We start from the raw sequence: 12,412 nt of genomic DNA, 5'->3' as shown, positions 1-12,412 counted from the left end.
TCCACATACGTCGATATCTGCTATACATGTCCAACTCTGCGTACCAGGCCAACCCGGCCCGGGCACGCATTGTCCCGGCCTGACTTTATTGTGTACAGGCCCGACACGGATATGCCCCGTACCGGGCGGCGCTGGCACGCAGGCTGAACTGGCCGTCCAGATCCGACACCGTAACAGCATCGCGAGCTAGGCCGGTAGCTCGGTTAGCCCGATAGTGTCGTGCCGGACTCGGGCTGTGAACAGAAATACAAAAATCACATAATTATACAGAAAAACACAAAATTATACACACAATGCATCATGCATCTCATAATTTTATTGTACTACATATAAGACATTCATCTCAACATTTTTTTAACAAAGGGTGAAGCCCCTTATTTCATTAGGAAATAGGAAAGTGTTCATTACACCGACTACCAGCACGACCAGACGGTCCGATAGAACCACTACTAGGCCTGACATCTACCAAGACACCTCACAATATCACCCTAGATAAGTAAGGAGGTCTAGAATAGAAAACAAAGTTTTGACCTGCTAAAAGGAACATAAGCATTTCTTATTACATCAGCTCAAACCAACTCACGGCAGCCAGGCGCATCAAATTCATCTCAACATTTATCACAGAACATCACTGAACAAGACAATTAGGTAAATAGATAATTAATTCGTGAGAAAACCCTAGGAAGAAAAAGAATACAACCAGCTTCTTATAAAGTTCATAGTACAGTTCACAGTCCAGTTCATATTACATGTCCATAGGTATTATATAAAACAACACAAAAAACTTGAAGCATTTCAAGCTTGTTTGGCACTACCTCTTTGTTCAGGAACAAGTGATTTGTCCTTCTTCTTAATACTGCCTGCTGCAGATCCTCCCTCCTTTCTCTTGCTCCCTGGTGATACTTGTTGCTGAGAGCTGAAAGGGAAATGTGCCCTTGGGCCATTTTTAAGTATTTTGGTGATTAAGTGCCCAACACAAATGGTTTAAGTATTAAATTGTGCCAAATGGTGGATGAATGTCACAACCGGCTTTAAGGAACAAAGCCAAGTGCATCTCATACATGCGCTAAGAAGACAACATATATAATAACAGAGTGTATATAGATAAATGTCACAAAACATCAGAGTATTTATTACATAGCGGAAGTCTTATTACAAAATCCAATGTCAACTGAGAAACGCCACCTAGATCACATAGAACTCCTCGCCTTGTGGCTCCTCCTGAACCACCTATTCTTCTCCTGTGGGGGGTGTGAGACAGCAAGGGTGAGCTCACACATGATCATAGCTCAACAAGTTGTGGGGAACCAGTGGACATGAACTCACAAAGGTGGGAGTTCATGTGATGTGTAAGGCTAATCAATGACAGGGGTTAAAGCTGAGCATTTCTTTTAAGTAGTTGGTCAAAATTTTATTAGCAGTTACTAGATGTAAGTAAATACCAAACCTTAAGTAAAGTAATAGAACGAAATTAATATTAAACCCATGCAATGCAAATGACAAATTTGAATTTAAGTTCCATAAATTAATCATCAGAGAGTCCTGAGCTGCTCATGACCGTGAGCTCGGCTAGTACACCAGTTTTACACTCTGTAGAGGGTGTACCCTTTACCCACAAGTCATGTTACCCATCTGCCAAGGGGTCGCGACTCCCATACACCTCTACCTAGGAGGCGAGGCAGGGCAACACTACGAGGCCTTTACAAAGTTCCACTAGCTTCCTGAAAGGGAATTAGGCTTACACCTAGTTCCTAAATAATTTTGGTGGTTGAATTGCCCAACACAAATATTGGACTGACTAGTTTGCTCTAGTGTATAAGTTATACAGGTGCAAAAGGTTCACATCTAGCCAATAAAAAGACCAAGTGTTGGATTCAATAAAGGAGCAAAGGGGCAACCGAGGGCACCCCTGGTCTGGCGCACCGGACTGTCCGGTGTGCCACCGGACAGTAAACAGTACCTGTCCGGTGCACCAGGGGACTCAGACTCCAACTCTTCACTCTCGGGAATTCTCGGAAGCCGGCGCGCTATAATTCACCGGACTGTCCGGTGTGCACCGGACATGTCCGGTGCTCCAAGGAAGCTCGGCCTCCTGAACTCGCCAGCCTCGGGTTCGCGCGGCAGCCGCTCCGCTAAAATTCACCGGACTGTCCGGTGTGCACCGGACTGTCCGGTGTGACAGCGGAGCAACGGCTCTCTGCGGCGCCAACGGCTCTCTGCGGCGCCAACGGCTCTCTGCGCAGCATTAAATGCGCGCGCAGCGCGCGCAGACGTCAGGGCTGCCCATACCGGTGCACCGGACATCAAACAGTGCATGTCCGGTGTGCACCGGACACCCAGGCGGGCCCACAAGTCAGAAGCTCCAACGGCTAGAATCCAACGGCAGTGATGACGTGGCAGGGGCACCGGACTGTCCGGTGTGCACCGGACTGTCCGGTGCGCCATCGAACAGAAGCCTCCAGCCAACGGTCAAGTTTGGTGGTTGGGGCTATAAATACCCCAACCACCCCACATTCATTGCCATCCAAGTTTTCCACTTCTCAACCACTTACAAGAGCTAGGCATTCAATTCTAGACACACCCAAAGAGATCAAATCCTCTCCAATTCCACACAAACCCTAAGTGACTAGTGAGAGTGATTTGCCGTGTTCATTTGAGCTCTTGCGCTTGGATCGCATTCTTTCTTTCTCTTTTGCTCTTGTGATCAACACTCAATTGTAACCAAGGCAAGAGGCACCGATTGTGTGGTGGCCCTTGCGGGGAAGTTTTGTTCCCGGTTGATTGAGAAGAAGGAAAGCTCACTCGGTCCGAGGGACCGTTTCAGAGAGGGAAGGGTTGAAAGAGACCCGGCCTTTGTGGCCTCCTCAACGGGGAGTAGGTTTGCAAGAACCGAACCTCGGTAAAACAAATCCGCGTGTCACTCTCCTTATTTGCTTGCGATTTGTTTTGCCCCCTCTCTCGCGGACTCGTTTATATTTCTAACGCTAACCCGGCTTGTAGTTGTGTTTATATTTGTAAATTTCAGTTTCGCCCTATTCACCCCCCCTCTAGGCGACTATCAATTGGTATCAGAACCCGGTGCTTCATTAGAGCCTAACCGCTCGAAGTGATGTCGGGAGATCACGCCAAGAAGGAGATGGAGACCGGCGAAAAGCCCACTACAAGCTACGGGAGCACTTCATCGGAAGAGTCCCGCACCAAAAGGAGGGAGAAGAAGAAGAGCTCCTCCAACAAAGGGAAGGAGAAGAAATCTTCTTCTCACCACAAAGAGAAGAAGGAAAAATCTTCTTCCCACAAGCCACATCGGAAAGGCGACAAGCACAAAAGGATGAGGAAGGTGGTCTACTACGAGACCGACACTTCATCAACTTCTACGTCCGACTCCGATGCGCCCTCCGTCACTTCTAAGCGCCAAGAGCGCAAGAAGTATAGTAAGATCCCCCTACGCTACCCTCGCATTTCCAAACATACACCTTTACTTTCCGTTCCATTAGGCAAACCACCAACTTTTGATGGTGAAGATTACGCTAGGTGGAGCGATTTAATGCAATTTCATCTAATCTCGCTCCACAAAGGTATATGGGATGTTGTTGAGTTTGGTGTACAGGTACCATCAATAGGGGATGAGAATTATGATGAGGATGAGGTAGCCCAAATCGAGCACTTCAACTCTCAAGCCGCAACCATACTCCTTGCCTCTCTAAGCAAGGAAGAATACAACAAAGTGCAAGGGTTGAAAAATGCAAAGGAGATTTGGGATGTACTCAAAACCGCGCACGAGGGAGATGAGCTCACCAAGATCACCAAGCGGGAAACGATCGAGGGGGAGCTCGGTCGGTTCCGGCTTCACAAAGGGGAGGAGCCACAACATATGTACAACCGGCTCAAGACTTTGGTGAACCAAGTGCGCAACCTCGGGAGCAAGAAGTGGGACGACCACGAAGTGGTAAATGTTATTTTAAGATCTCTCATTTTTCTAAATCCCACTCAAGTTCAATTGATTCGTGGTAATCCTAGATATACTAAAATGACCCCCGAGGAAGTTATCGGGCATTTTGTAAGTTTTGAGTGCATGATAGAAGGCTCGAGGAAAATCAACGAGCTTGGCGAGCCATCCGAAGCTCAACCCGTTGCATTCAAGGCGACAGAAGAAAAGAAGGAGGAGTCTACACCAAGCCGACAACCAATAGACGCCTCCAAGCTTGACAATGAGGAGATGGCGCTCGTCATCAAGAGCTTCCGCCAAATCCTCAAACAAAGGAGGGGGAAAGACTACAAGTCCCGCTCCAAGAAGGTTTGCTACAAGTGTGGTAAGCCCGGTCATTTTATTGCTAAATGTCCTATATCTAGTGACAGTGACCGAGGTGACGACAAGAAGGGGAGACGAAAGGAAAAGAAGAGGTATTACAAGAAGAAGGGCGGCGATGCCCATATTTGTCGCGAGTGGGACTCCGACGAGAGCTCAAGCGACTCCTCCGACGACGAGGACGCCGCCAACATCGCCGTCACCAAGGGACTCCTCTTCCCCAACGTCGGTCACAAGTGCCTCATGGCAAAGGACGGCAAAAAGAAGGTTAAATCTAAATCCTCCACTAAATATGAATCCTCTAGTGATGACAATGCTAGTGATGAGGAAGATAATTTGCGTTCCCTTTTTGCCAACCTTAACATAGCTCAAAAAGAAAAATTAAATGAATTGGTTAGTGCTATTCATGAAAAGGATGACCTTTTGGATTCCCAAGAGGATTATCTAATTAAAGAAAACAAGAAGCATGTTAAGGTTAAAAAGGCTTATGCTCTAGAAGTAGAAAAATGTGAAAAATTATCTAGTGAGCTAAGCACTTGCCGTGAAATAATCGACAACCTTAGGAATGAAAATGCTATTTTAAATGCTAAGGTTGATTCTCATGTTTGTGATGTTTCAATTTCCACTCCTAGAGATAATAATGATGATTTGCTTGCTAGGATTGAAGAATTGAACATTTCTCTTGCTAGCCTTAGAGTAGAAAATGAAAAGTTGATTACTAAGGCTAAAGAACTAGATGTTTGCAATGTTACAATTTCTGACCTTAGAACTAAAAATGATATGCTGCATGCTAAGGTTGTAGAATTAGAATCTTGCAAACCCTCTACATCTATTGTTGAGCATGTATCTATTTGTACTAGATGTAGAAATGTTGATATTGATGCTATTCATGATCACATGATTTTAATTAAGCAACAAAATGATCATATAGCTAAACTAGATGCTAAAATTGCCGAGCACAACTTGGAAAATGAGAAATTTAAATTTGCTCGTAGCATGCTTTATAATGGGAGACGCCCTGGCATCAAGGATGGCATTGGCTTCCAAAGGGGAGACAATGTCAAACTTAATGCCCCTCCTAAGAACTTGTCTAACTTTGTTAAGGGCAAAGCTCCCATGCCTCAGGATAACGAGGGTTACATTTTATACCCTGCCGGCTATCCTGAGAGCAAAATTAGGAAGATTCATTCTAGGAAGTCTCACTCTGGCCCTAATCATGCTTTTATGTATAAGGGTGAGACATCTAGTTCTAGGCAACCAACCCATGCTAAGTTGCCTAAGAAGAAAATTCCTAATGCATCAAATGATCATGCCATTTCATTTAAAACTTTTGATGCATCTTATGTGCTTACTAGCAAATCCGGCAAGGTAGTTGCCAAATTTGTTGGGGCAAACACAAGGGCTCCAAGACTTGTGTTTGGGTACCCAAAGTTCTTGTTTCTAATGCCAAAGGACCCAAAACCGTTTGGGTACCTAAAGTCAAGAACTAAAATTGTTTTGTAGGTTTATGCATCCGGGGGCTCAAGTTGGATACTCGATAGCGGGTGCACAAACCACATGACCGGGGAGAAAAGAATGTTCTCCTCATATGAGAAAAACCAAGATCCCCAACGAGCTATCACATTCGGGGATGGAAATCAAGGTTTGGTCAAAGGACTTGGTAAAATTGCTATATCTCCTGACCATTCTATTTCCAATGTTTTTCTTGTTGATTCCTTAGACTACAACTTGCTCTCAGTTTCCCAATTATGTCAAATGGGCTACAACTGTCTTTTTACTGATATAGGTGTCACTGTCTTTAGAAGAAGTGATGATTCAATAGCATTTAAGGGTGTGTTAGAGGGTCAGCTATACTTGGTAGATTTTGATAGAGCTGAACTCGACACTTGCTTAATTGCTAAGACTAACATGGGTTGGCTCTGGCACCGCCGACTAGCCCACGTTGGGATGAAGAATCTTCATAAGCTTCTAAAGGGAGAGCACATTTTAGGATTAACAAATGTTCATTTTGAGAAAGACAGGATTTGTAGCGCATGCCAGGCGGGAAAGCAAGTTGGAGTCCATCATCCACACAAGAACATCATGACGACCGACAGGCCGCTTGAGCTACTCCACATGGATCTATTCGGCCCGATTGCTTACATAAGCATCGGCGGGAGTAAGTATTGTCTTGTTATTGTGGATGATTATTCTCGCTTCACTTGGGTATTCTTTTTGCAGGAAAAATCTCAAACCCAAGAGACCTTAAAGGGATTCTTGAGACGGGCTCAAAATGAGTTCGGCTTGAGGATCAAGAAAATTAGAAGCGACAACGGGACGGAGTTCAAGAACTCTCAAATTGAAGGCTTCCTTGAGGAGGAGGGCATCAAGCATGAGTTCTCTTCTCCCTACACTCCACAACAAAATGGTGTAGTGGAGAGGAAGAATCGAACTCTATTGGACATGGCAAGAACCATGCTTGATGAGTACAAGACACCGGACCGGTTTTGGGCCGAAGCGGTCAACACCGCCTGCTACGCCATCAACCGGTTATATCTTCACCGAATCCTCAAGAAGACATCATATGAACTCCTAACCGGTAAAAAGCCCAACATTTCATATTTTAGAGTTTTTGGTAGCAAATGCTTCATTCTTATTAAAAGAGGTAGAAAATCTAAATTTGCTCCTAAAACTGTAGAAGGCTTTTTACTTGGTTATGACTCAAACACAAGGGCATATAGGGTCTTTAACAAGTCCACTGGACTAGTTGAAGTCTCTTGTGACGTTGTGTTTGATGAAACTAACGGCTCTCAAGTAGAGCAAGTTGATCTTGATGAGATAGGTGAAGAACAGGCTCCATGCATCGCGCTAAGGAACATGTCCATCGGGGATGTGTGTCCTAAGGAATCCGAAGAGCCTCCAAGTACACAAGATCAACCATCCTCCTCCATGCAAGCATCTCCACCAACTCAAAATGAGGATGAGGCTCAAAATGATGAAGAGCAAAATCAAAAAGACGAGCCACCTCAAGATGATAGCAATGATCAAGGGGGAGATACAAATGATCAAGAAAAGGAGGATGAGGAAGAACCAAGACCGCCACACCCAAGAGTCCACCAAGCAATACAACGAGATCACCCCGTCGACACCATCCTCGGCGACATTCATAAGGGGGTAACTACACGATCTCGGGTTGCTCATTTTTGTGAACATTACTCTTTTGTTTCCTCTATTGAGCCACACAGGGTAGAGGAAGCTCTCCAAGATTCGGATTGGGTGGTGGCGATGCAAGAGGAGCTCAACAATTTCACGAGGAATGAGGTCTGGCATTTAGTTCCACGTCCTAACCAAAATGTTGTAGGAACCAAATGGGTCTTCCGCAACAAGCAAGATGAGCATGGTGTGGTGACAAGGAACAAAGCTCGACTCGTAGCCAAAGGGTATTCACAAGTCGAAGGTTTGGATTTCGGTGAAACCTATGCACCCGTAGCTAGGCTTGAGTCAATTCGCATATTATTGGCCTATGCTACTTACCATGGCTTTAGGCTCTATCAAATGGACGTGAAAAGTGCCTTCCTCAATGGACCGATCAAGGAAGAGGTCTATGTTGAGCAACCTCCCGGCTTTGAAGACAGTGAGTATCCTAATCATGTTTATAGGCTCTCTAAGGCGCTTTATGGGCTCAAGCAAGCCCCAAGGGCATGGTATGAATGCCTTAGAGATTTCCTTATTGCTAATGGCTTCAAAGTCGGCAAGGCCGATCCTACACTCTTTACTAAAACTCTTGAAAATGACTTGTTTGTATGCCAAATTTATGTTGATGATATTATATTTGGGTCTACTAACGAGTCTACATGTGAAGAGTTTAGTAGGATCATGACACAGAAATTCGAGATGTCGATGATGGGGGAGTTGAAGTATTTTCTAGGATTCCATGTCAAGCAACTCAAAGAGGGCACCTTCATTAGCCAAACGAAATACATTCAAGACATTCTTGCTAAGTTTGGGATGAAGGATGCCAAACCCATCAAGACACCCATGGGAACAAATGGGCATCTCGACCTCGACACGGGAGGTAAGTCCGTGGATCAAAAGGTATACCGGTCGATGATTGGTTCATTGCTTTATTTATGTGCATCTCGACCGGACATTATGCTTTCCGTTTGCATGTGTGCAAGATTCCAATCCGACCCTAAGGAATCCCACCTTACGGCCGTAAAACGAATCTTGAGATATTTGGCTTATACCCCTAAGTTTGGGCTTTGGTACCCTCGGGGATCCACATTTGATTTGATTGGTTATTCGGATGCCGATTGGGCGGGGTGCAAGATCAATAGGAAGAGCACATCGGGGACTTGCCAGTTCTTGGGAAGATCCTTGGTGTCATGGGCTTCAAAGAAGCAAAATTCGGTCGCTCTTTCCACAGCCGAAGCTGAGTATATTGCCGCAGGTCACTGTTGCGCGCAATTGCTTTGGATGAGGCAAACCCTGCGGGACTACGGTTACAAATTAACCAAAGTCCCTTTGCTATGTGATAATGAGAGTGCAATTAAAATGGCCGACAATCCCGTCGAGCATAGCCGCACTAAGCACATAGCCATTCGGTATCATTTTCTTAGGGATCACCAACAAAAGGGAGATATCGAGATTTCTTATATTAACACTAAAGATCAATTAGCTGATATCTTTACCAAGCCACTTGATGAACAATCTTTTACCAGACTTAGGCATGAGCTCAATATTCTTGATTCTAGAAATTTCTTTTGCTAGCTTGCACACATAGCTCACTCGAATACCTTTGATCATATCTCTTTTATATGCTATGACTAATGTGTTTTCAAGTCTATTTCAAACCAAGTCATAGGTACATTGAAAGGGAATTGGAGTCTTCGGCGAAGAAAAAGGCTTCCACTCCGTCACTCATACTTCGCCATCACTCCGAGCAACTCTCTCTTCTTTGGGGGAGAAATGAGCATCAAGGAAAAGGACTTCACCCTTGAGGGAGAGAGTAAAAGCTCAAAAGCAAAAGGACCGGACCTCGTCTTTGGTATAATCTTAACTCATTTTCTTATGACCAAAGGGGAAGAAATTACTTCGAGGGCTCTAATGATTCCGTTTTTGGCGATTCATGCCAAAAAGGGGGAGAAATGAGCCCAAAGCAAAAGGACCGCACCACCACCACCAAATTCAAAAACTTAGTGCTTTCCAAAAGTCTTTATCATTTGGTATCCTATTGTGTTCAAAAGGGGGAGAAAGTAGTATTTCAAAAATGGTATATCAAAACCCTCTTGAACACTAAGAGGTGGATCTCTTTTAGGGGGAGTTTTGTTTAGTCAAAGGAAAAGCATTTGAAATAGGGGGAGACAATTTCAAATCTTGAAAATGCTTTGCAAACTCTTATTCATGTACCTTTGACTATTTGCAAAAACAAAACTCGTGGTGCAAACGTGGTCCAAAATGTTATATAAGAAAGAAACATTCCTTGCATATCTTGTAAGTAGTTATATTGGCTCAACTCCAAGTAACCTTTGCACTTACATTATGTAAACTAGTTCAATTATGCACTTCTATATTTGCTTTGGTTTGTGTTGGCATCAATCACCAAAAAGGGGGAGATTGAAAGGGAATTAGGCTTACACCTAGTTCCTAAATAATTTTGGTGGTTGAATTGCCCAACACAAATATTGGACTGACTAGTTTGCTCTAGTGTATAAGTTATACAGGTGCAAAAGGTTCACATCTAGCCAATAAAAAGACCAAGTGTTGGATTCAATAAAGGAGCAAAGGGGCAACCGAGGGCACCCCTGGTCTGGCGCACCGGACTGTCCGGTGTGCCACCGGACAGTAAACAGTACCTGTCCGGTGCACCAGGGGACTCAGACTCCAACTCTTCACTCTCGGGAATTCTCGGAAGCCGGCGCGCTATAATTCACCGGACTGTCCGGTGTGCACCGGACATGTCCGGTGCTCCAAGGAAGCTCGGCCTCCTGAACTCGCCAACCTCGGGTTCGCGCGGCAGCCGCTCCGCTAAAATTCACCGGACTGTCCGGTGTGCACCGGACTGTCCGGTGTGACAGCGGAGCAACGGCTCTCTGCGGCGCCAACGGCTCTCTGCGCAGCATTAAATGCGCGCGCAGCGCGCGCAGACGTCAGGGCTGCCCATACCGGTGCACCGGACATCAAACAGTGCATGTCCGGTGTGCACCGGACACCCAGGCGGGCCCACAAGTCAGAAGCTCCAACGGCTAGAATCCAACGGCAGTGATGACGTGGCAGGGGCACCGGACTGTCCGGTGTGCACCGGACTGTCCGGTGCGCCATCGAACAGAAGCCTCCAGCCAACGGTCAAGTTTGGTGGTTGGGGCTATAAATACCCCAACCACCCCACATTCATTGCCATCCAAGTTTTCCACTTCTCAACCACTTACAAGAGCTAGGCATTCAATTCTAGACACACCCAAAGAGATCAAATCCTCTCCAATTCCACACAAACCCTAAGTGACTAGTGAGAGTGATTTGCCGTGTTCATTTGAGCTCTTGCGCTTGGATCGCATTCTTTCTTTCTCTTTTGCTCTTGTGATCAACACTCAATTGTAACCAAGGCAAGAGGCACCGATTGTGTGGTGGCCCTTGCGGGGAAGTTTTGTTCCCGGTTGATTGAGAAGAAGGAAAGCTCACTCGGTCCGAGGGACCGTTTGAGAGAGGGAAGGGTTGAAAGAGACCCGGCCTTTGTGGCCTCCTCAACGGGGAGTAGGTTTGCAAGAACCGAACCTCGGTAAAACAAATCCGCGTGTCACTCTCCTTATTTGCTTGCGATTTGTTTTGCCCCCTCTCTCGCGGACTCGTTTATATTTCTAACGCTAACCCGGCTTGTAGTTGTGTTTATATTTGTAAATTTCAGTTTCGCCCTATTCACCCCCCCCTCTAGGCGACTATCACTTCCGAAAATCCGCTATAGTTTATGGGAAGAGCACTTGCAAGAATCCCCCCGTCTGACCGCCATCACAGCAAAATCAACCCGAGAACCTCCTTGCATGTAACTCCCCTACTGCCCTTGCCCCTTTCGGGTAAGGTAATCTTCCACTAGCTTTCCTAATTAGTCAGCCAAGGGCGTCCCATTAAACCCTTGTGGTGGCACGTGTTTCTCAAGTTAAGCTCTATGTTCCAATTAATATTAATGATCTTGACATGAACATAAATATAATAACAAAAGGAATTGGAACATAGATATAATAAATGATTATCCCAAAACCATGTAAAGCAATAGCAAACTACCCAAGTGATTCAGGGGTAAACAAGGTAATGAGGTAAACAATCTAGGGTGACCTATCGGGTCCCATCAAAATTGAACCTATGCATGAATAAATGACATTAAAGAACATTATTGGGTATAAAAGTGGTCAAGGGCACAACTTGCCTTCAATGAGCTCCTGCTCAGCTACTTCTATCTGCTGCTCACCAGGATTCTCAGTCACGGGTTCTTCTACTTGCCACAATACAAACAAGCACAGTATATAGAGGAAAATAACATCACACCAAACATGTAAACAAAATACAAAGTAATAATCTACACTTTAAAATAAATTCCTAGGAACAGGAATCATAATTTTTGGAGTTATAGATTTTAAGGTATGAATTTCCAAAGGTTTTATGTGTTTAAAATAGGATTAAGTGGGGAATGAAATTTCTTATTGTTTTCATGACCAAACAGAGCCTCTATGTGATAGAAAATAATATTACAAAATTTTAGAAATTGGAATTGGTTAATTTGGACCAAGTATGGATTTTCTATGAATTATACAAATTCTAGCACTTATTTTATATCAAAAATCTATTTTTCAATTCCTTTATTCCATTTTAAGTCAGCACCAGACTGGGCCTGAAATTCAGAGAAACCCAGGGGGCTAACTCGCAAGACCGCCAAGACATAGTGAATAGTCACACATGGACCGCGGGTTGTTTTCTGGAATTTACAGGGGTTCTTTAACAAAACTGACCCGCGAAGGGGTATCTTCTATTGTGGGCCGGACGATCCAGATCCTGCGGCCTGGATTAGATCCTAGTTATTAAACTCTAGCGCTCGATATAGCCATCGGATCCCCGATCAACGGACTGGATCAATCGCGC

Source organism: Zea mays, chromosome 2 (assembly GCF_902167145.1).
Source record: "Zea mays cultivar B73 chromosome 2, Zm-B73-REFERENCE-NAM-5.0, whole genome shotgun sequence".
NCBI classification, from domain to species: domain Eukaryota; kingdom Viridiplantae; phylum Streptophyta; class Magnoliopsida; order Poales; family Poaceae; genus Zea; species Zea mays.
This window is presented reverse-complemented; position numbering follows the sequence as displayed.